Source organism: Seriola aureovittata, chromosome 23 (genome assembly GCF_021018895.1).
Source record: "Seriola aureovittata isolate HTS-2021-v1 ecotype China chromosome 23, ASM2101889v1, whole genome shotgun sequence".
Classification (NCBI taxonomy): Eukaryota; Metazoa; Chordata; class Actinopteri; order Carangiformes; family Carangidae; genus Seriola; species Seriola aureovittata.
Window position 1 is genome coordinate 9177330 of NC_079386.1, and position 24933 is coordinate 9202262.

The following is a 24933-nucleotide window of genomic DNA, read 5'->3' on the forward strand; positions in this document are numbered from 1 at the left end:
AGCCGGCCCTGTGTAACCGAACCGGCAGTGGAATCTAGTGACATGCTTTTTCTCTGTCGGAAGGTGTGACTATAGACTATTTGTCTTGGGTCAGCAAAACACAGAGCTGCAGGGTTACAGGTCTGAGCGGTCACTCGCACTCATTCTGTTGGGAAAGTTTCTCAAAGTAATGGGTCAGTCCAAATACAAATGTTGCTACCGTGACCAATCGGCACGAGTATAAGTGCAGCCTGATGTGATTTCCACAGTAACTTATATTGTGAGAGAGATCCAGCCCTGGAATAAAAATGGGTTGCCATTGCCCTTAATTCTTTTATAATATCTGCTGTATTGAATCAGGCGCTTCAAACTCCTTGTTTCACACTTTTGGCTTAACCTTGGTGTTTCCCCTTTTATGTCCACCTCATTTTCTGATTATAAGCCTAATTATATTTAAATGTCTATTAAATGAAAAGACAGTCACAAAACTTCAAATTAAGCTTAAACCAAAGCAAACTCATTCGAGATGTTGCCAATATACTGCACATTAAATCACATCAGTTGCTCGTGATGCGCAGAACTGGCCACGATTCTGATAGATATTCACTAATGATGCAGTCCATTGGCCGTTATATTAGAAATGCATGTTTTAAAAATGCAAGAAATTGCATTCACTCATTAGAAGTCATCTCTTTATGCCACAAACTTTTTTCTTTTTTTCTTTTTTCTTTTTCTTAATCCCAGCTCCTGGCTTTGTTGTTGCTGTTGGCCAGCAACAGCTGTGAAAAACTTTCCAGCCTCAGCAGCTTAGCTGTTTCTCCTTCCAGCTGTTTTTTTTTTTTTTTCCCCCTGCATCATTCCTCTGGACCACATCTTGTGTTTTACGTGATTATTTAAAAATTAACAAAACGGTTAAGTGATCACACATGACGGAGTGAAACAACAGTGGTTCTGTAGTTAAACATTATCTATTTTTAATGTTCTGAAAAAAATATTTTTTGGCCAGTAGAAAAAATATGACGGAACAATTTCGATTGAATCCATCTGCACATGTGGCAATGAACAGAGTTCTAACTTCTGAAAAAATATTTACACACTTGTGGTGAAGATAACATGGTGAAGGTATCTTCTTTCTTGTTAAAATGTGTTCCCTGTACTCTGCCATCCATCTACAGTAATTCAAAGGAAGGAAACAGCAGCACAAAATAAAGGTATTTTTAAGATGTACAATTCCCTCTACAATTTTCGCAATAGCTATCCAATTTCAGTCCACTATTAACCACCGATGCCCAAGGACACATGACAGATTTCGCTCATAGAATACCACTCTTTACCCGATGCAGACATTAGCTGGACTATTAAAAATAAAGCCTTTTCAATTCATATCACGGTGGCATTAACGCTAATGAGTATATTAGTCTCAAACTGTCACTGGGAATAAGAGGCAACATTGATCTCTTGTCATCATGCTCATAATAGATACCCCTGCCCCCCACCTCCCCAATATATTAATATGCTGCTTTCCCCTGAGTTCCTATGGGAGTTGCATTCACATTTTAATCTCTCCACTTTAAGAAAAGGCAAATGCGCTTGTCTGCACAGTGGATGCTAATCACAACGGTTGCTATACTGGTGGTTTGAATGTAGTTTTAGTTGTTTGCAAATTTGTATGCACTGCAGCCTTTGAATTATTGTTTGGATTTCCATATATTTCTTCCTCGCTGAGATTTATCTCCATAAAAAAAAGTTGCTTTCACTCAGCAAATGGGATGAGCTCATACTGAAAACTCAAATCCCCCAATAAGACCAGGAAATTTCATTATATGTACTGTCTCAGCAACACCTTCCAACCCAATGCTCTGCCTGGACATTTCTTCACAATTGCTGATATTAAAACTGAGTTGGACTCAAACTCCCAAATGATTAAATGACCTGAAAAATCTATGATTTATAGATTACTGTGGAGCATGTGAATATAGCTGACAGCTTGCTTTCATTCATTTCTATTATTAAACAAACAATGCATTACATATCTTTTTCAAATCTGAATGCAATTTTGTGTATTTGTATTTTTTTTTTTTTGTCTATGTATTTGTAAGCACCTACTACTCTCTTGAAATCAGTTTAAACAGCATCCTGTAGCTCCAAATTTAAATTGGTTGGGAGTTCAAGAATTAAGAAACATAAAATGATTATAATTGATTGAGCGTTAATATTTCAAAGATGATCCCATTGAGTGTATGTTAGAGAGGTAATAGAGGGCAGGAGTGTTTCAACACAGAGTTTTCTGTATGAATAATCATTTTATGAACATCACCATCAGTGCAGCCAACCACTTAGCCCAGTCCTTGATTACAGAGTCTATTTGATAGACTGTAGAGAACAGTGAGAGTTTTGGCCTTACTCAGGGGACACACTTGGCCCTTCTCAAATCCCTTGGCCCTTCCAGCAAAAAGAGGCCACTAATGGAAGCGGCGGCCCTCGTTTCCACTCAACATTTTATGCAGGCAATCCAGGCATTTATGGTAATCATTAAGCTGGGCCAAATGGATGGCGGGGTCAGCTCTAAGCGCAGTAAAAACACTGAGTGGCGCGGTCTTGTTTACTGCTGCACGTGCTGCCACCTCTCTGTAAGTTCAGCCGCAGCAGGTGTCCATGCATGCTCGATGCACGAAAACATCTTGCGTCGCTCACCGTCTCTCAATGTTTATGAACCTCCGGGGACAGTTTATAAAAAATTCATCCACTCAGTGGGACGACAGGCAAGCTCAATGTTGAACGTTTGAGATTTTTCTCCCTGTTATGCCATGACACCACCCGTTTCTCATGTGTTTGAGCAAATGGGTTGCTTCAGAGGGAGTAGAGGTGGCGGAAGTGTCTCTGGTGAATCATTACCACACTTTATTAATATCCAACTTTAAAATGTGGATGCAAGTGTTTCTGTTCCACCATGATTGTGGCACAGCCTGGAGCCGAATGCAAATTTATTTTCTCATCTTCCCTGGCTTGAAAATCTTAGCTGGTGGCACACACTTGCCTGCCAGAAACCATGAGAAGCTGCAAGAAGTTGTCCTCGCTTTGTCACCATGGGTGAACAGGAATAATCCCCAAAAAATGAAACTGCACTATTTCAGAGGTGTGAGCATTGTTGGCGTGGTGCAACCTAGGGGTGCAGAGTTCCAGCCTGAAACTGCCTCTACTGAGCGCAAATGCTTGGGATGCACACGACACATTAACTTCTCTTAATGTGACTGTCAAAAAAAGGAGGGAGGAAATGCTTTCAGTGTGTGGGAGAAAATGTGCAACACTTAACGAGTCATTTAAGAACATAATTTTCAATTATGAGGAGGGAAAAAGAAAATCACTTTAGGTCAGGATTAGATAAAAGACTGTAGTGATGATTTTACAATGCAGGGAGCATTAAGAGAAATTGCGCTATCATACAGTTATCTGATGTAATGCAGTAGAAAAACTGAGAGGGAGGACAGAGAGTAGCTACAGTCTAGACATCCCTGTGGGCAGTCTGCTTGATTGGTGCAGGGAGAAGTTCCTCTGGATGTTACCTTCTTCATGGCTCATAGTTTATGGTTTAAACAGTGGTGAATAGTTCATAAAATTGTGAGTAGTTAAATCAAATGCGAAGGAGGTAGTATTATGAAAGAAGGAGTAAGGAGGAGATCGGAGGTGAGAGGCAGAAGTCTGCAGAGGACTTATTAAGCAAAATGGCAATCACTTTCCAGCCAATCCCCAACAACTGTACTTATGAAATTCAATCAGAGATGCAGACCTCTTTTAGATGAACAGGATTATAGGAGCACTGCTTCATTTTGCCATGCACAACAGACAGACAAGGGCAATAATAATGTGGTTTGTTACAGCAGACTCTTATCAGCTCAATTTAATCTCAGTCCACTGGAATTACATTCAGAGACCAATTCAAATATATTCTTAGACATTGTAATCCATAACCATAGCCTTACAAATCCCTCAGTGCATTAATTCATCCCATACAGTCCACAAGATTAATAGTAGGCCAGGGCACAATATGATAAAGCCAGCAGAATACATTGTCCCACTGGCCACCAGCACAGAGGCTAATTTGTATGGTACTCAATAGGAACCCACAATGGTCATTGTTAAGACTGATCAAATTTCATAGACGCTAGCGCTATGATTAGCTTGAGGAGCAAGTGTGTTCACTGATATAAACCCAGTAAGAGCATTAAGTCCTGTAGGCACTTGAAGAGGAGAGACTAAGGGATTGTTTCAGTGCTGAGGGCAGCATAGGCAGATCTCTGTGAAGCACAGGGTGAAATACATCTGCTGATAGCCAAGCTGAGGTCTGGGGCAAGAACTAATGTGGGGAAGCATTTGGTATTCAGCTCATACATGGGAAAAAAAAAACAAAACATGGATAAACGTAAGGCTCTTTGCTGACTCTATAATGTCTTAAATTTATATTAACGTAACAACAAATCTGAAGTCCCCCCCATTAGCTTATCACTCAAGTAAGCTGGCGGAGGTACCGCGAATGAACACAACAAAGAATTTATTCATTTGATGGATTTATGTGTTTGTTTTCATTTCTTATGACTTAAATAATAACAACCCTAAAGCATATACTTTATTTGTAGGGCTTTATGTACAGGGATTCAAAAAAACAGCCGGATGGGAAGAGCAGAGCTAGCAACAAACTCAGATAATGGTGATTGCATCAACTATCTAATTCTCAACAAATCAATTTTTAAAAAAAATTGAATTCAACAGATGTAATACACTGCCTGGCCAAAAAAAAAGTCGCCACCTGGATTTAACTAAGCAAATAGGTACGAGCCTCCTATTGGATAATTACTGCATGGGCGATTATCTTTCAGCTGGCAACAAGTTATTTATCCCCAACTGGTGCAATGAGTTGCCTCTCATTGCTTAAACAACCATGTCGAAAGACACATCCCGTGGTCGTGGAAAAGGTATTAGTCTGTTTGAGAAGGGTCAAATCATTGGCATGCATCAAGCAGAGAAAACATCTGCAAGGAGATTGCAGAAACCACTAAAATTGGATTAAGAACTGTCCAACGCATTATTAAAAACTGGAAGGATAGTGGGGACCCATCGTCTACGAGGAAGAAATGTGGCCGGAAAAAAATCCTGAATGATCGTGATCGGCGATCACTTAAACGTTTGGTGAAATCAAATCGAAGAAAAACAACAGTAGAACTCAGGGCTATGTTTAATAGTGACAGTAAGAGCATTTCCACACGCACAATGCGAAGGGAACTCAAGGGATTGGGACTGAACAGCTGTGCAGCCTTAAGAAAACCATTAATCAGTGAGGCTAACTGGAAAAAAAGGCTTCAATTTGCTAGGGAGCATAAAGATTGGACTCTGGAGCAATGGAAGAAGGTCATGTGGTCAGATGAGTCCAGATTTACCCTGTTCCAGAGTGATGGGCGCATCAGGGTAAGAAGAGAGGCAGGTGAAGTGATGCACCCATCATGCCTAGTGCCTACTGTACAAGCCTGTGGGGGCAGTGCTATGATCTGGGGTTGCTGCAGTTGGTCAGGTCTAGGTTCAGCAACAGTATGTGCTCAAAGAATGAGGTCAGCTGACTACCTGAATATACTGAATGACCAGGTTATTCCATCAATGGATTTTTTCTTCCCTGATGGCACGGGCATATTCCAAGATGACAATGCCAGGATTCATCGGGCTCAAATTGTGAAAGAGTGGTTCAGGGAACATGAGACATAATTTTCACACATGGATTAGCCACCACAGAGTCCAGACTTTAACCCCATTGAGAATCTTTGGGATGTGCTGGAGAAGGCTTTGCGCAGCGGTCAGACTCTACCATCATCAATGCAAGATCTTGGTGAAAAATTAATGCAACACTGGATGGAAATAAATCTTGTGACATTGCAGAAGCTTATCGAAACAATGCCACAGCGAATGCGTGCTGTAATCAAAGCTAAAGGTGGTCCAACGAAATATTAGAGTGTGTGAACTTTTTTTTTTGGTGGCGACTTTTTTTTTGGCCAGGCAGTGTATAACACCAGTGTACTTAAGAAGTACTGCCAGGCCAAGTTTGTAACTTCAGGACAGAGCCATGCTAGATGTTTAGGTGAAGCTAAGCTAACTAGCTGCTTAATGTAGCTTCATATTTACCATACAGACATGAGAGAGATGATGATCTCCTCATCTAACCGCCAATAAGCAAATTTCCAAAAATGTCAAACTGTTCCTTTAAGATGACTGTTAGTGATCAAATTTTGTTGTAATTGACTTTGCTTTGGTTTCCTCCACAATCATTTTTTGTTTTCTATTTTGGATTTTAAACTCTTTAAATAGTTATTATGGTTTGAGATTCATATTTCTTTGTTAATAAATGTAGAAATATTAGAGGAAATCTCCAGTGACATTCCAGCCTATTTCCAACACCATATGTAGGCTTCTTCACAGAGTGCAACTTCACACCTATATTACAAGTCTCTAGTAGATTCCATGCAGAAAAACAAGTCTCACAGTTTCTCCTTGGGCCTGTGCAAAGGGGTTATTTCCACCAGTACAGCTACCAGATGTAATACACCCCCACATCACACTGACTGAAAACAGTGTGCCTCACTAAGACTGTATATCACAGAGCTAGAGAAAGTAGAAATGTGTTGCTATACGAAGTTGTCGGTTCACAAGGAGAGTAACTTTGTTGCTTTTGCTGAAAAGTGGCCTTTAAAAGTTAAAGTATAATAATGTGAGTGTTTGTGTATGACTGTTCATTCGAGCATACGTTCTTTTAGGTCACGTCAGAGTGCTCTTGTGTTTAACCCTCTGACCTTTCCCTACTTAATGGACTCTCCTGAGATACAACCTGTTTCTTTCTTACGCACACACACACACACACACACACACACACACACACACACACACACACACACACACACACAGAGACTCTGAGGCTTTCTCAACTCACTCTGCCTGCTCACACACACCCATATCTGCCATATCTGAAGATTTTCTTCCACAGAAAATCTGTAGATATGGATGAGAAGAAAAAGATGAAGTTGGGATTGGGGAAGATCCATGATGAAATCGTTCTTTTATCAACAATGTTTTGACACGTTACATACTGTATGTAAGAAGAAGGTGGGGTTGTGAACTGTAACTGTGCTGCGTGTGCGGACATGTAAATGACATGGCTGCAGTTATGTTACACTGACAGGGAAGGGAAAGATAAGACGTTATTATTAAACAGTGAGTGAATGATTGGACCTTAAGTATATATATATATATATATATACATATATATATATATATACGTGTGTGTATGTATATATATATATATATATGTGTATATAAGAGAAAAACTGAAAAACTGCTGTATATATTTATTTATATAATTTTATGAGGCCCTTTGAGGTTCACAACCAAGGATATATTTTGAAATGCTTTGATGCACAGTGCAAAATGAAGCTGAGTTCCAGTGTTTTAGCCATACAAAACAAGCCGTCTGCAGTCTGAAATATCATTTACAAAGCATGAAAATGTATATGTATACATGGTTTGGCAGTCAGCCACTCAACTCTGAGATAAGCAACAAATGTCCCCTCAAGGAGAAGTAGCAGATGAACTGTTTGTGAGGTAGTTCAAAGGCAAAAACAATCCCACATTCAGACCACGCTACATAGCAGTGGGACAGAAATGCATTCAAGTTGGAGGAGAAAAGAAAGAAAAAAGATCTGCTGTAAAGCCATAAAATACAATTCATCATGTCGCGGTCCCTGCGAGGAGCGTGTAATCACAATGACACACTGGTGTAATCCATTTAAAACACTTTGGCTCAGGCCTAGGCTGCTTTGACTTCTTCTGCAGGCTTGTGCCATCATCTTCATTTCAGATACGTTTCACTGGCTGCCTGCAATTAGCAAAAATGTGTAAGCTGCCTTGTCGTCCACCTGCTCGGGCTGCCAGGCGAGCATCTTGTCCTGGATGCATTACATGACTGGCAAGAGCGTGAAACAACAAAAAAAAAAAAAACACCAAAAGATAATAACCCGCTTGTTTGAGGCAGAGGTGAAGTGCAAGTATTCGCTTGTCCACAGACATGTAATCTGTCTCGAGAGGTGCTCTCTCTTCTGGCGCCTCTGCGCTTCGACTTTCTAAGGCAGGGTAGACCCACCCAACCTGTCTAGGCAATGAGCTTAGAGTAATGGTGTCACCGGAGCGCTGAATCTCATTGAGAGCTGCTTGAGCAAACATTATCTCACACTGAACCATCGCAACAGTGTCTGGAAGGAAGGCTCTGGTGAGTTATTACACAGTGCGTTTTAATCTTACAGGAGGAAATACAAGGTGCTTTTTAATGTAGGGAGACCAGAGGGCAGCCTGGGTCCATTCCGCATGTGCTTCAGGTTTGAGGCTAATTGAACTAATTATGTACTCAGAGGGACCAAATTAAACATCTTGTTGGCATTAAACTGTGGATGATTTATACTCACCTATAAACTTTGCCCAGGTCTGCTGCCCACCACTCGTGTGTTTATGCATCGTTGGTTTAATTATGACTATTTGTTAATGGGCATTTTAAGAGGTATTGGTTGAAAATATTCAGTGGGATGAGTAAGGTGAGGAATGATAAATAGGGGTTTCACTGCAGCAATGTTTCTCATGAACAACCTTTAATGGACCTCCCAAAAAGCTGCGTATCACTCAGTGTCCTGTGTGTGATTTCTATTAATGATTGTTGATTAATTATTTAGACTTTAGATATTTAAAAAAAAAAAAAAGGCCCAAGAGCCTAAAGTGACGTAAAATTGCTTCTTCAAAAAACTGCCAATACAAGACCTTGATTCTGTACTAAGTATTATATTGCCTATGTCAAGACATGCATTTCATTTGAATATATCAATGCAAATTAAAGGTACCCTGTGGTGTTTTTGACCATTAGTAGTCCTAATGAGCAGTGTGTTTATAAGGGGTGTTCCTGTTTTGTATGTTCTCATCCACACAGCAGCAGCATGTGGCTGAACCAATAAGCACTCCTGCTATTAGTTTCAGACAATTCCACTCATCAACGGGTGGCGATAATGTGCCAAGAAACACAGCAATGCCCCACACAAAGGCAAGTGACAAAGAAAACTGCTTGCAAGTAAACAAGGAAGTAAAAACAAAAAAAAAATGCAGGTTTCAAAGAGTTTTGGAAAATATGCTTTATAACCGTGTTAGGGGGAGCAACCTGAGGAACAACAAGGCTAAACACAAAGAGAAACTTTGTTTACAAAGAAAAAAAAAAACTCCATTGGGCACCTTTAAGTTGCTAATTGCTTGTTTTGTTCAGCCAAACATATATTCCATTTAAATTGATATGCAAAATACAAAAAAGATTTGAAGAGCTGAAACAAGCAACCTTTTTTGATCAATTCTTGAGATTGCTGTTCCATTCAGTCAGTTAATTGTTTCAGCACTATAGTTGTGATCTTGTCCAGAAGATGCTAGATTGCAAACGAAACTCCAGTTTGCTATACAGCTCAATGCACAAAACAGAGCTATTGTAAACCAGTTCTAATTATATGAACAAAACTGAATTAAATGAGGGAAGCCATGCATGAGAAGATGTGCAGCACTGGATTATCTTCACACCGAGACCACAGAGCTAATATTGTCAGGCAGTGGTGACCACCAGAGAGCTGTTGTTGGGTTCTTTTTTTTTTTTTTTTTTTTCTTTTAATTAAAGTGCCAGACTTAAATTATATTTAAAAAAAAAAAAGAAGCTTCCAATCACTCTTGAGTCCTACACTGAAACTTACATGGTTTTTGGTCCGAAGTCATAAATACACTCGAGCCTAGTTGGAAATATCTTTGATGAGCCTGCCTGATAGTCAGGTAGGCCATGGTACGCCAGGTCTTCTCACAGAATAGCTCTCATCTAGCAAGCAATAATGTAAACTCCTTTTCTCTCAGAGCATATCGCATTCCCCAAGTCAACAGTTCAATCTCACCTTGCTCGCCCACTTCCCTCCGAGCTGCAGATGCCATAATTTTTCTTGCCCTCACCTCTCTTCTCCCTCACCCACCTTCATTGTGGGCCCACTAGATGGATCGGCTCTCCCTCAATCCATGCTTCCTCTGCGCCTCCTCAGACGGGGAGATTGATTTGTCTACAGGACGCCTCTGACCTTTGATATGATCCGATAAGGGACGCATGGCCCTAACCGAATTAAACAATCAAAGGGGAGGCACATCAGGAATGAGATGAGGGTGTTTCCCTTTCCCCTCATAGCATACCTCTGCTTTTTTCCATGATGGTTAGATACACCGTCCATCTCATGCCTGCCCCTATCAGACGCCCAGGGGAAAATAAAAGATGTGTTTTCAAATTGCACTTTGCCTAAAGGCTCTTTGGGCCAAATTTAATTTTCACCTTACATCGATTTTCCCCTTACTCCCAACTCAATGGATCCTAATGCTATCTATTTCTGTGCTATGCAGGAATAAAGGGAGACCGTGCTCTGGACTACTGCATGTCAGAAGAAACTGTATACAATATGTCTTCCTCGTAGTGTCTGGGGAAGGAAATGAGTAAGAGACTGCCCTTTTCACCGCGTTACTTTTTATTTGTATCTTCTCTATCATCTGGGCTATTCCTAAAATCAGCTTTCAACAGCGCGTATTAACTTGTCTTGATCCTTTTTATCAGTACTTTTACAACGAGAGAGAAATTTATGTTTATTTATGTATCTTTCACTCAATTCATCTCCCAACCTATAAAGTCCAGATGTAGCTGAGTGAAACAGCAGACTTGGATGCCTTCTGTTGTGTGAAATTTAGACACTTTTACTTCTAAAACTACACCTGGCACCCGAGGGATTGTGGGCTTCATCTTATCAGTAGCTGGTTGCAGTCATGTAGAAATGAGCCTAAACCTGAATTAGACTGGCACTTTTATGTGGTCCGGGTTAAAATCGAGGAACTCTACAACCACTGAACACTGTTCAGCAGGCATGTCTGTCCACCCGATTGCCATGGTGCTGCTTGCATTGCGTTTTTATACGCTTGATTTCTGTAGGAATTACTCCAGAGATTCAAATTGTGTTAAGTAGATCTAGCCTCTATTTATAAATCCTTAATATTTAATGACAGATTAAGAGCAACAGCTATTGCTATTACATGAGTCATGTCATTAGAAAAACTGCACCATGATGTGAAAACAGGAAATGCTGATGATAACACATAAATTGTGTTTCAGCCTCTACCTGTTTTGACATTTTAAGAACCACTGGGGTGTCAGGGCTGAGTGAATTTCTGTGGCAGCCTACCTTTAAAAAAAAAAAAAAAAAGTTGACAAGCCAGACAGAAGAAAGGATGAGTTTTGACAGATCCCAGCCTTCTTTCATTGGAACATATGAAGGGGAAAACAAAGGGAGGAAGAGGAGGATAAGGGAAGGGGGTGGCTTCAAAGTGGGCGACGGCACTGCAGAGCCAACAAATGGTGTGAAAACACACATCAACTTGCATGGATACACATGAGACCGGGTATCAAAAGCCACGACACATAACCAGGCTTGTGCATGAAGAGAGGGAGGGTGTTTGTGCGTGAAGGGAGGTTGAAGCAGTGGGGATAGCATGAAGAGATGCAATATCCCCCCCCCCCCCCCCCCCCCCCCCCCCCCCCCCCCCCCCCCCTTTGGCAAGTTGGTATTCCTTGGTACCATTTGTTTGTCATCTTAAACTGGCAGAGAGCTCAGGAAGCCAGGGTCTTACATAAACCCTACCCAGTATGGCTCTGTGCTTGGGAACTGATCCCTCCCAAAACCCTCATTGTTATTCTCTCATGATGCCGAGGGATCTGCCGAGCACCCACAGCCAAACCTACAGCAGGGCTGAGTGGGAGGTGGGGTTGCTGTGTTTACATGTGTGCTCTGTCAGGGGACTGAGCTAACTGTACACACAGGATTATAGATGGAACACTACTCTCTAAGCTTGTGCTGTTAAAAATTTCCATTATTTTATCAGCACATGATCTTTGTTTTCAATTTTAAATTCTACTTCATGTTCTCCTCTCTCCTTTCCTCCATAGCAGATTTGTTCATAAGCTGTCACACAGATAAAAAAAGAAAAAAGAAAAAAAAAAGTTATGGATTCCTGTTCATTAATCCTTCCAGGTCCGTTACACCGCAGACTTTATGCAATCATAACAATTTGAAAGACTCCATGAGACAGGTCTTCTTTGTCAAATTAAATTTTCCACTCTGTAGAATAGCTCTCCTATCACCAACCCACAGATATTCATCAAGGGAAAGGGTGAAAAAAAGATTTCAAAATGTACAATAAAATAGACTGTAGCACAATTCCAGGGGTGTCCACTTTCTCCAATGTGGAGAGATTACACCCTATCTCCCAGCCTTGGAGCCACTGAGCTAGTGAGGGGTTTGATTTAAATGTCCAAGGGAGGGCTTGATCAAAAAGTGTCCTCTTTCAGTTGGATCAAAGACGATGAGGCCTCTAGGTCGTGTGAAATCCATGCTGTGCACTCTCACCCTCCGTATTTACAGTACAGAGCTCAGCTCCATTCAATGAAATATGCATAAAGCATCAATTGCCCTATCTCTTGCATTCATCTCCACCAGTTATGCAGAATTATTTCCTCATCATCTTCAGGAAACCCATGTATAGTTTTTGATTTGTCTATTTAGTTAAGTTTGGAAGTAGGATGCAGACGATGTCTACATTTACTGTGGCACTGCATATATTTTTAAATTACAGTGAGACTGTACGTTCCCTGGCTGTAAAATACCATTAATAAATAATATGCTGTGGATACTAGCCTCACTGATCTTACCACAATAGCTGGACTCTTTCATATTTGATATAAAGAATCTTTTTCTTAATCTTGAGGGACTTGAGAGATTTTTCTTTCTATAAAACCAAATAAAGAGTTTTCTAAAACTAAACCCTGTTTAGATACAACTTTCAAAACTCTATAATACCCTACCAGTCCAACTTGTTCTGCTTTTTTTCTTTTTCAGAAAAACAAAAACCGTGGTGCCCATCATCATGTGGAAATGAAATGCTGTTCACAGTGACCTCCACGAGACTGCAGGAAGGCTCTAAGGTATGAATATAAACATAATAGTTTGAATCTAAGGCTGCTGAGACAACAGAGATTGCAGCATCCGCAGGTAAAACTAAGCTAAGGCTTCATCAAAATATTCTTGAAGGGAGCATTTTTGCCAGCCTTTCTTTTTTTTTCTCATTACTGACCTGAAAGGACAGTAAGATCGGAAGCTTTGCATCAGTATTAAAAAAGAGAGATGCGAAAGTGTCTGGAATTCTAAGCGTGAACACAGAGACTGAATGTTATCTTGAGGTCAGAGGCGGCTGATCTGACAAAGAGTACAACAAACTGCCACTCGAGTTCACTTTCCTCCTCCTGCTACTTTCTTTTTTGTTTTTTTCCAAACGCTTTGATTCGCTCTAGCCTTTCCCATGGTGGAAGTCCCTTGGATAGCAACCGAGTAGGTCTAATTGATTTCTCTTGTTCATGTCAGTTAGAGGCAGCAGCATCGAACTGTGCAGAGTACCCTGGCTCCAGCTTGCCTGCATTATTCCTTTCTGTTTGCTTCTTTGCCATATCCCAGTAGACTCTAATGCCAATACTCAACATACCAGAGCCCTCTGAAATCTTTCAGGGCACAGATCGCGGAGGAATGCCACAACAATAGCATGTGTAGAGATAAAGTATTCACACCATGGCGCTATACATGTGGCTTATAAAAAGGTCAGGATGTAAGACCGCGATGGCATTTGCCCGAAATCTGCACCAAGTCATTACCGAAGCTGCCACCTATGACATGAAAAGAGGAAGCTAAGCTGTGCTAATACATGCATATACAAGGGGTGCTAATGATATGAATGCCTGTAAAAACCAAGGGCAAACTAATACAACCGCCCTGCGTATACATAGTATAATACCTATGTAGGTAAAGAATATTCAGATGCTGTGTTTCATAGAACTTCTGATCGATCTAATGAAAATATTCCTGCTGCAGGTTGTGTTTCTGTTGTAGTGGCTTGCATTATACTGTACACGTGTATTAGATATTGTGTACACCTCAGTGCACATGGTTATTAGTTTGGACAGAGATTCTGATTCAGGGCAGCCTATCCGTAACATTCTCCTCTTGTCCTCGTCTTTTGTCAGTATCCATCAGTTCTGTGAGTTCCTGTCATGTAAGAGCAGAGAGAAGGCAACGTTGTCTGTTTTTTTTTTTTTTTTCTGTTTGTTTGTTTGGTTGTCCCCCCCACCCCACCCCACCCCACCCTACCCCCCACCCCACCCCCCTCAGCTTCACTTGCGCCATATGGATGCAGGTTTTCTTTAAGCAGTAACAATACAGCAAGTTGAGCAGAGAAGAGAAAAACATCTACCACAGCCTTCAATGCTGAGGCGAATTTCAAATCATGTATCGCCAGTTGCTCTGAACATGGACTCATGAGAACCAGTGGTGAAAGACAACACGGTTTTCTTGCGCTTGAAGACGCCATGGCTGTATCGCTCGTATCTTGAGAGTAGGCAAAGCCCAGAGTGAGAACCCGGCCAAACCAGCCCTTGGTGATTGCAGGAACAGTGAACCAGTACATGGTGAACTGAAAGATGATTAGGTCTGCCTCAGTGACTTTACGTTGTTCTTCAATGATGTCAGCAGACAGTTTCCCTTCCTCCCACGCCAGTTTGGTCTCCTCTGCGTAACCAAAGTGTTTTGCATTCTGAAGCTTCCACGAGCCTGAGTTTGAACTCCTGCTACCGTGAGAGAGAAGTTGGGTAAGGGGAAATATTAGAGCACTATAGACCACGGCACTATGTGTGGTCACTTTGTCATGGGCTCAAGGTAAAGACAGCTAAGCGCGGATAAAAAGCAGAGCACTAATGAAATGAACAATATCGCATGGATACAACTTCAACTATAGCCATCCATGATACTGCACAGTGCACTGAGCAGGGCTACTGCATGGTAGACCCAACATCCTATTTTATTCAAATGTCACAGCAACATATTTGAATATTTCATTCATATAAATATTTCATATATATATATGTATATATATTGCACTTTCCCTGCAATATGGCACTGAATACTCTGCAGAGTTAGAAGCTGATGCCAGTTTAAGCCACACAGTCGCCTAGCATGGAATACCGTGACACTTATGACACTGTTCACGGCTGAGTTTCTTTTAGAGTGTCACCAGTGAAGCAGGGCAGGACAGGGGAAACCTAGCTGACTGTCAAGTTCACAAGGAGACGACATGCTCCAGATGAAATGATATGATCAAACTGACATCATATCTGCTGTCAGACACTTAGCTACTGTTGAGTAACACCGCCACTCAGGTCCAGCCGAACCTTAGATGTGTAGTGGTGGTTTAATGGAGAGAATCGTGGTCGTTGTTGTTCTCGCTGTGTTTATTCTCATCCTGATGTTTCAAATGTTTTTTTTGTTTTTTTTTAATAGAGAAAGAAAATGGATTTGTTGTAAAACTGGTGTTAGCTATCTTTAGCTAGATATTGTGGCGGAACTGACAATACTGAGTGACTGAGCTTGTTACGTCAGGCTGTGTTTTAGCATTCACTATTATCCTGTTACTGTCAGTTATGGCAACACTGCAGCAAACAGTAGTGTACATAGACTCACTTCAAATTGCTACAGAAAAATAAAAAAAGTCACATTACAGGCAAAGCCTTTTCAGACATGCACTGTGATGAAAGCAAATGCTTGTCATTCTGGAAGAACCAGGGGAAAATATTTATTCTTGCAAACTAAATTCAACGGGCTAATTAAATATTTTTGTTTTTGTTTTGTGCATAGATTTATCAAGGCTAACTGTTGACTCAGCTCAATTTTTTTTTTTTTTAATCATGTTGATACTCAGCTATCAAGTGGCACAAAAAGTACATTTCAGCTGTGTCACTTGTGTGTATTCTGCAGTAAGCTTCCTGATAATTAATGGGGGTTTTTTCTTTATAGCCTCTTGATGCCAACTTAAATATCAGTGTTGGGCTTTTTCAATTAAGAGACCAAAGTGAAAAATGAGTGAAAAAAATCTCCTAATTGGATAACATGAGCACTCTGCAGTGGTTCACCTTCCCACTGTATCACATACATCAGGCTTAATAGCACTGATGTCTCCCGCAGAAGGCAAAAGTTGTTGTTTAATAACTTAATATGTGTCTGATTTATGACTGGAGCCATGTGCCTGATAAATAAACAGCACAGGTGCCAGGGTATCATCTCAGTCAGCGTTTTTTTCATCGACACTAAGAAAGAGACAATATGTTTAAGAGTGCGTTTTGCGCGCAGTGACCTGTGTAAATGTGTCGGTGTGCAAACGTGTGGGTGTTAAGGTGAACTCTGTTAATCATTCATTCCTTGCTGTGTTCAGTGTACGTGATTTTTGATAGAAATTCAGAATCTCACAGAACAAAAAGGAAAACACACACACACACACACACACACACTGTCATAAGATGAATTTTTCCTCCTGGTACACACCTGTACTGTTCCTTAGATGCAGACACGTGACTAGCCACATCTAAGGCTGTGTGACACACATGTTTACACAGCTTTCTGAGGAGTGATTTGTATTGTCATGCCGTTGACTCAGAATGAGATGGGATCTTATGCCGCACAGCCAAGGGAGTAGTTAAATTTAGCAGCGTCAGAACATCCAGTCTCGGAGAGCCTATGTCCACGGAGGAGGGACACTGGCACCCTCGTGAGCGAGCGGCTCACTCGGCAAGAGATGAGAAACTTTGGCATCTAATGCATCAGCTAGCACAAAATGAAGCCCGCCTCATCCAAGAGCATTAAGATGTGGATAAATAAATAAAACATTGCCACTATGAGAGGAGAGGCAATGTGACAGCGGGATATTTTTTTATTTATTTTTTTTCTGCTTTCATGTTGGCAGGCACAGATATTTTATTTTGGGATGAATCAAAATTTCCTGAAAACGCCCGCGCCAGGTGTATCTAATTATCTGACAGCGCATCCTCATTATGAAACGGCCCCTGGGAGTCGGCTACTCAGCTTGCCGAGCCTTGGACCACAATTAAGGTGTTCCGTCACAGTAAAAACACGGGGATAATATAGATGCTGCTTTTTGATAGGTGCACTGCTTTCACCCTTTTTTTCTTTTTTTTTTTGCTGAGAATTGGGTAATATTTGCTTTCTTGTAATACTGTAAGCACCTGTTTTTCCTTGTAAATCACTATACGGTTGGAAATATCATGCCTGTAGTTTCAAAGTACATGCAGTGTTCGACATATGACAAACATGTATCTATAGAGGAAGACAGTCTAAAAAATATGCAATGCAATAAAAAAAAAGAAAAGAAAAAAAATCTAAATTTATAAGCAGCTGTTATGACAGCCCCTTGCCATCTCAGCCATGCCCCGATTATGTCACCTGGATGGAGTTTATAAACCATAATTACAGCTTACTCCTGTTTCTCTCCAGGGAGATGCAGCAGGCAGAAGAAAAGTGGGTGTGTTGTCAACACGGTCGCACCAGTGCAACCTATCTTAAAGCATAATTAATGAGAGAATAGGATTTTCAGAAATGCAGCTATCTCTCTGGCACTGCAGGCTGTGGCTCTCCGGGTCACTGTGGAGGAGCTTGTGCAACTGTGAGCGAGCAGACCTGTCTTGCCTGCTCACTACTTCTAGCTGTTGCTCAAATCCCATCTAACAGTGATTGATGTGGGCTCGGCGAGTAGTTTTGGGAGCATCACTCAAAGGGGAAGGACGAGGGGAAAATTTCCAGATGTTGCCAGTTTATAAAATGGGAGTGCAGCTGGGTAAAGGATGGCAGGGGGGACATTCTTACCTGTGACTAATCCTTGAAAGCTTTGCAAGAAATTCACTACCTCACAGCAAATGATTTAAATCCACTTTTGTGCTCAGAACTGTCTTTTACACGCAGGGATAACTGGCCTAAAGGACTGCTGTAATTCAACGTTTCATTGCGTTGCATTTTGTTGTGCGAGCAGCAGTTCTTTAAAAAGGAGGAGGATGTGTATTTGTCGTCTGTTGGTGTTGGATTCGTTTATTTCCACATTACTACACGCGGCATTATATTTATATATTTTTGTTTATCATAGATACACAATCAGATTTTTGTAATGTCTCATATTTCTCAGTAACAAGCGTTAAGAAACACAAGGATGAATGATAGATAGATAGATAGATAGATAGATAGATAGATAGATAGATAGATAGATAGATAGATAGATAGATAGATAGATAGATAGATAGATGGATAGATAGAGAAAATTGTGCTTAATAAGATCAGCATCATGAAACCTCTAGCCCAAGGGCCACATTAGTGAAGTGATGCTAAATCCAGACTTAATCACAGTAGAAACATGATGCCGACACACCGGCTCAGAGCACAACAACTTCATATTACAACACAATGATTACCATAAATAAAAACTACCTGCGCTGTAGCCTTTTATTGAGCCGTGTAAGGGTGTTCAAATGTGTAAAGTTCTAAGCTGCCACATGTCACAGTTTCCTGTCCTGTGTGTGCCCTGTTGAAATGCAACAGTAGCCTATCTCTCGCTCTGCCTCATGACTGGCAGACCGTAATGCTATTTCCTCTCCTCGATGGTCATGCTCACTTAGCCCTGTGTCACTCCACACTAGCCAGGGACGACGCATCTCTGTGGCAGTGTGAGCTGTCCTTGCCCTCATTTGCGACTGCTTCTCCTTGGCTTGGCTTGCTACAAAAGACTGAGGAACACAAACTTTTCACTTCATTATCTTGCCTTATAGTGGCTTTTTTTTTTTTTTTTTCGTGCTGCACAGTATGACTGCAAATCACGGGTAATTGGTTATATATGAATCACTTGTCAGTAGTAGTCTGACAAATACTCTTTAACACAGAGAAAAGGTTGTATAAATCATGGAATTTGGTAACTTCCAAATATAGCAGGGAGTGATAGAGGGAGGGGGACATGGGCCTGTGCTGACACACTACTGCGCATGATCCACTGTCAATCACCAGTCAAATCTGACATCAAAGCCCACCAGATAACAGCAGCAAAATGGGTAAACTGGGTGAGTCACAGCCCACCCACCGTCTACATCACCTGAGTCAGGAGCCTTTGGAGACGCACGCACGCACACGCGCGCGCGCACACTCACACACACAGATTCAAAGTCAGACAACCCCAAACGTCCTCAGCTGCCAGGATCAAACATTTAAGCAAACTTTCTCAACACGTCCCAGAACTAACACACACAATAACCCACAATTTTCTAATCGTTCGCGCGTGCCTGAGCATCCTCTGTATATTTGGAAGCGGGGCAGATCGTCGTTTGGGGCAAAGATGGCTCTGGCTTTTTCAGCACCGGGCTGTGATATAAATGATGACGAGAAAAAAAAAAAATGCTGTAAATATCTCGCCACCATCTGGAGAGTAACGGCGAGCAGCAGACCGGTGCACGTTGTACGCTACATTATCCATAACGCAGCTCCAAGATATGCAAAAATATGCGCCCTGGGCACCTACTTACATCGCGGGCACGACACAGAACTTGGGAGTAGAAACCAAAGCGACACTTAAATCCACACATGGAAAACAAGGCGAGCTGCTTTCAGCTGCAATTCACACAATTAGAAGATGCAGAAAAAGTCTATACACTTACTATATACCCAGGCGGTAGAATGCAAAGCCCCGGTAACTGTAATTAAAATAGAAGAATGGGAAAATGAAGGATACGCTTTTAAATTGTTTCGTTAATAATAAACTGTGTGATAAATGGCTGCATGCGTTCTTAATCATTGAGCCTCTTGATGTCAAAATGTCCACTTACCGGAGCTGTCCGAATAAATTCCTTAGGAAATTCCAGAGGAGTCCCTTCTTTCTTCTCTCAAAGTCAGAAAACAGCAATGCTTTTCTTATTCCAAAAACAGGCCCCTGGTTGAACTGAAAGAGAGAAGAGACCAAAACAGCCACAACAAATTCCATTAGAACCGGGAGTCCCCCCCCCCACCACCACCACCACCACCCAAAAAGTGTTGACATAACATCTGTGAAGAGCAGCAAACAAAAAAAAAAGGCAACTCGTAATAAATTGGCGGAATGGACAGTTGGTACCTGCTCTCTTTATCACTGTCGACAAAGACAATGAGAGCGGCAATAAGACAGGCAGAAAACTGAGAGAGCTGAGCTTTTTCTTAGGAAACGCAGCCCCAGCGTGCTGTCAGATTATAGCAGCACACACACGCGCGCGCGGAACATACACACACTGCTCCCGGGGACGGATGGAGAGAGAGGGAGGAAAAGGAAGAGACCGGAGACATTGGGATGCTGCGCTCAAAGCTGCACTTCACAGTCCAGCCGCTTGATGGCCAGCAAGAGGAGCGGCTGACAACGGGATATTTCCCACCGTGCCAAATTTAACAGCCAAATGTCCCGCAATGAGATGCCGAAGACCTATATCCTCATCATGATAGGCCACCTCATAAAAATCTTAATATTAATGTAATCTAATCTAACAGTAGGCCTACAGTTCATTATTTATTATTGCTCCTATTGCTGAATCTGGCAGCATGGCACCTTGACAGATCAATATAGCAGCTCAGTTATAGTCTACATTTACTCAACTGCTGTACTTTGATACAAATTTGAGTTACTTCTGCTTTAGTATAGTATTTTTATTTGATGATGCTTTATATTTCTACTTTACTACTCTTCTCTTTTGTACTCTGTACTGAACTATGCAACAGACCATAACATTTTAAAATTATCTCAACATTGACCTGAAAATGCTACTTACATATGAATGCATCAGTAATAATAATGTAAAGCATAATTCTCCCAGGAGCATTGTTCCTGAATTATGAGTACCTTTAATAATGATACTGCGAGTTAATTTATCTAATAAGATGTACTTTCACATAAATGACACTTTTATATTGCAGTATTGTTGCTTTTATTTAAGTAAAGCTTCTGAATGCTTTCTCCACCAAATAAATCATCACAACTGTCCTACATTCACATTAATGGAATGTTTTCTTCACTATAAAACCTGGAGAGGCGTTGATGCTCCTTGGTGATTTTACTTTAGCAGGAAAAGCAAACGTATAGCTAATAATATTAGCTATGGCACCTAACTGTTGCTGCCTTCATTGATGTTATTAATAACACCTGTGTGTGACAAGTCAAAATGCCTGTGGTGAGAAATGATCTATTGCACTTTATACAGGTCACCTCGTGAAACTGAATTACTGAAGTAAAAAACACAATTGAAGTACAAGCAAATGCATTGGTGTGAAAATATTATGCGGTTTTGGCCTTTTTCATAGACATAACATTCCAAGTCCACAATTTATATTTAAACCCCTTGTTAATTGGGACACCACTTCTCATTTTTGAGAAGAACTTTGATAAGTTAATTTATTGATTAATATGATCATTCTATTATCAAAGCAGTGACTCGATGGATCTCCAGTCTACTTCAAAGGAACACAACAGGTATATATATATATATATATATATATATATATATATATATATATATATAATATAAATATTGTTATATTTCGACATCAATCCCGTCATGAGTAGAATGTTGAGATCTTGTCTACTGCGAGTTGTGTTGTAGCTGAAGACCGAGCAACTGAAGTTATGGTCGGTAATGTTTGACGGCAGACTCTGGATGGATCCTCCCGGAAGTGTCGTCCGTTACCAAGGTGACCAGTTCTGCCTGTGTCTCTGAGCGTTTTGAGCTTGGGTGGAGTTTGCCAGCAGACTTTCTGTTTTGGACACTTTTGAGTTCTTGTAGGCTTCCATTCAGGCGGTCATGGGCAGATCGTGTTGTCTGCATGCACCTCTTGCAGATTGATGTGAAATAAAACTCTAATGAACGTAACTTTGGCTATATAACTCTAGAGGAGATTGGTGTTGGCCAGATGATGCCAAAACTGTCAAAAATCTTCAAATGAAATTATGCTATTAATTAAAAAGTTAGAAGAGTCATCTGAGGCACTTCTGCTTCTTTGATTCACTTGGTTTTGACTTGGCTTGTAAAAATAAAAGATTTCAAGTGGTTAAACGAGATAACATAATAAATGTTTTCTAAAGCTAATAGTAAATATATGTACATTACACAGCAGTGCACAACTTAGTAATAATCACAGTCCTTTTGTAATCACAGTCCTTTTGATGTTACTTTTCCAACATAAGTAACAATCAAATACCAACATAGAGATAGTTTTATTATTACAAAATGGAGATTTTGGTTGTTTACTCCAATTTTGCCTTGTGTCCATTTTTTGATCTTCTGGAGCTGACCATTTGACCTATGGTCTGGTTTTACATCTCTCTGACATGTTGAAAGCTGGTCTGTTTGTAGGATCCTTCATCTCTGTTTCCTATCAATTTGATAGTTTGATGGTGGGAAAAGTAGAAGGGTGTCAATTTTTGGTCCATAACCCTGCATATCCTTACTATTAACTTTAATGGCCTGTGACTGATGCCAGGCCAGGTATATCCACTACACAGACATGTCACAGTAGAGAAAGCACAGGTGTAAATGATATTAAACATGGCTGATTTGGTTTCAGGGTCCTGGTGTTGTCGCCTCACTGTCACACTGTCATGGTTTAATGGAGAACTTGAATATGACGGAGTCATCATTAATGTTATTGTTCTCCCAATAGGAGTCATGAGTCATGAGAAACTGGGTTTGCAATGGAAACCACTCTAACTCACGTGAATCCAAGCAGACTACAACAGTTATTTTCTGTGAAGGAGAAAACTACAAACTCTTCAGAGCCCTTTCTTACAGAGAGCTCAGGGTGTGTCATCTATATGGAGCTTGTGTGCATTTGGTTGCCATTTAGCTAGTTGTAATTGAGACTTGATAGAGGTAGCTGACTGATGGCATTTGCATGGAAAATGCATTAGTTTAGAAATTTCCAAAGAAAAAAATAATATGATTCACAGATGGACATGATGTAGACTCTTTTCTAGTTTTAATACAATACATGAGAGGCATTTCATAAGAGTTTTGCTAACTGTCGACTTTTGGCATTTGTATCTGTCCTTTTCTGGCTGCTAACCAAGAGTTTCATATGGCTGCTGTAGAGGGTGAGGGAGCTTCTGTGCACTTGTCCATCTGCTATCTGGGAAACCTTTGTCACCACTTGTGAGGACTAATTGCTCTAATGTATCTTAATAGTCCTGTTTGGCATTTCAGATGATGCCAACATTGCAAGTTACAATACTACTATATTGTTTTTACTCTTCCAACATGCAGTTAAAAAAACATAGATATCAACAAATGATACCTCCTAAAGGACATGTCAGTCTCCCCCTTATTGTCACATTGGCTGGACATTGTAGAGTCTATCTATTTTAAAGCTCAATGTTTCATTTTGTTCAACTTTTCGTTCAACTTGAGTTACCACTGGTTGCAACCTTATGGCGATAACAAGATTTTCACTGCTTCTTTCAAGCTATTTGTGAACTTTTATTCTGAAAATCTATTAAATCGTGGACATGCATGGATGATATGAAAAAAATGACACCAGTTCAGTAAATCAGTCACTCATGTAATATTTGACTAGGGGGCGGACGATCTGACTTTGGGATACAATCTACTTTTTAGATGAATTGTACAGCTGTTAAGCTAGCCCGCTAACTGCAGCTGGAGAGTGCAGTCCTTGTTCTGCTCTGCAGCCTTGGCAAATTTTGTATAGCAGCATATGTACCTGTCCTCCACCTGAGTAGAACTAGAACCACTGCCACCAGCTGCAGTCCAAGACGGTGGAGTTACAATCTGCCTCCAGGATGACAGACCAGGACAACCTGAGGCGGTACAAGCCGGGGCTAGCTCATCAGCAGCAACTGAACTTTCAAATCAAAATACTTATATATAGCAACTCATACATAAATAGCAGTGCTGTCTAATCCAATACTCCATATGAACTTAGCAAAAAGTGTGGCTGGATGTGACACAACAGTCAATAAACGACAGTATTGTGGGTGAAGAATAGTGCTGAGCAGACAATCTTCCGAAAAAGAGTCAAAGCAGCGGAAAGATACGAATCACAACTTCAGGTCAATTTCAATAAAATCAGAATGGAAACAGAATGCAGATCATTATTAAGGTCGTGGATTGTGATTCTACCCAAAAAGATTGTTGTATGATCTTTTTACCAGATCGCCCACCCTTATATGTGACTGTGGGCCACAGCGCCACACATGTGAACAGTAACCAAGTAAATTCCAGCTGCATTTTATCAATAAACTTTCTAAAATTAGCCTTTGATTATGTTCTGGCCCGCCATTTAATGGATTAGAAAAAAATTGGCCTGAGGCCAAACTTACTTTTAATCACTGTCTCGATCTTCCAATCTATCTCTCTGAAAGAAAGCGAAAAAATTCTAATAACACGACCACTCTCAGGCCAGATATTACACTCTTACATTCCAAATAGAATGTAAGAAAAGCAAATTGGTCTGTTCAGTACTCTTGCATCGGACATTGTTGTTGGCATTGGAGTTTTATAACCACACATTGCCACTATTAGTCTTGTCGGCCTTTGAATAAATTCTTAAGTTGTCTTTAAAGGGCACCTATTAAGCTCATTTCCAACTCTATCTTTTTATTCTGGGACTCCACTTAAGTAGCTTTGCATGATTCACAGTTCAATAAAAGGCCTTATGTATCTCAACCTGGCTGTTATGCAGCCTCTGACTGAAACAGACTATATTAGTTTGGCCCTCCTTAAAAGCCCATTTTGTTTTGATTGGCCAAACATCTGAAATGTGTAAATGTCCGAGCCTGAATTTTCCAGAATATGAGAGTGGACAACATCTACAACAACATAGATAACATCAGGACAACTGTATTTAGTAATTATTACCCCCATTTACTGCTTATTGTGTG

General features: G+C 40.7%; 1 protein-coding gene across 21 annotated transcripts in view; it reads right to left on the bottom strand.

The window, feature by feature from the left end:
• LOC130164064 (receptor-type tyrosine-protein phosphatase delta-like) overlaps positions 1-20301 on the bottom strand; it is a 355849-nt gene extending 335548 nt beyond the window's left edge. For 9 of the 21 annotated variants that reach the window (XM_056368470.1, XM_056368468.1, XM_056368467.1 and 6 more), the window contains exons 1-3: positions 20134-20301; positions 19850-19962; positions 19682-19717 (exon numbers count right to left, since the gene is read on the bottom strand). The gene's annotated coding sequence lies outside the window, so the exon portion shown is untranslated. The remainder of the gene's footprint in view (positions 1-19681; positions 19718-19849; positions 19963-20133) is intronic. The other 12 variants (XM_056368476.1, XM_056368475.1, XM_056368474.1 and 9 more) reach the window with 2 other exon arrangements.
• Between the last annotated feature and the right edge of the window lie 4632 nt (positions 20302-24933).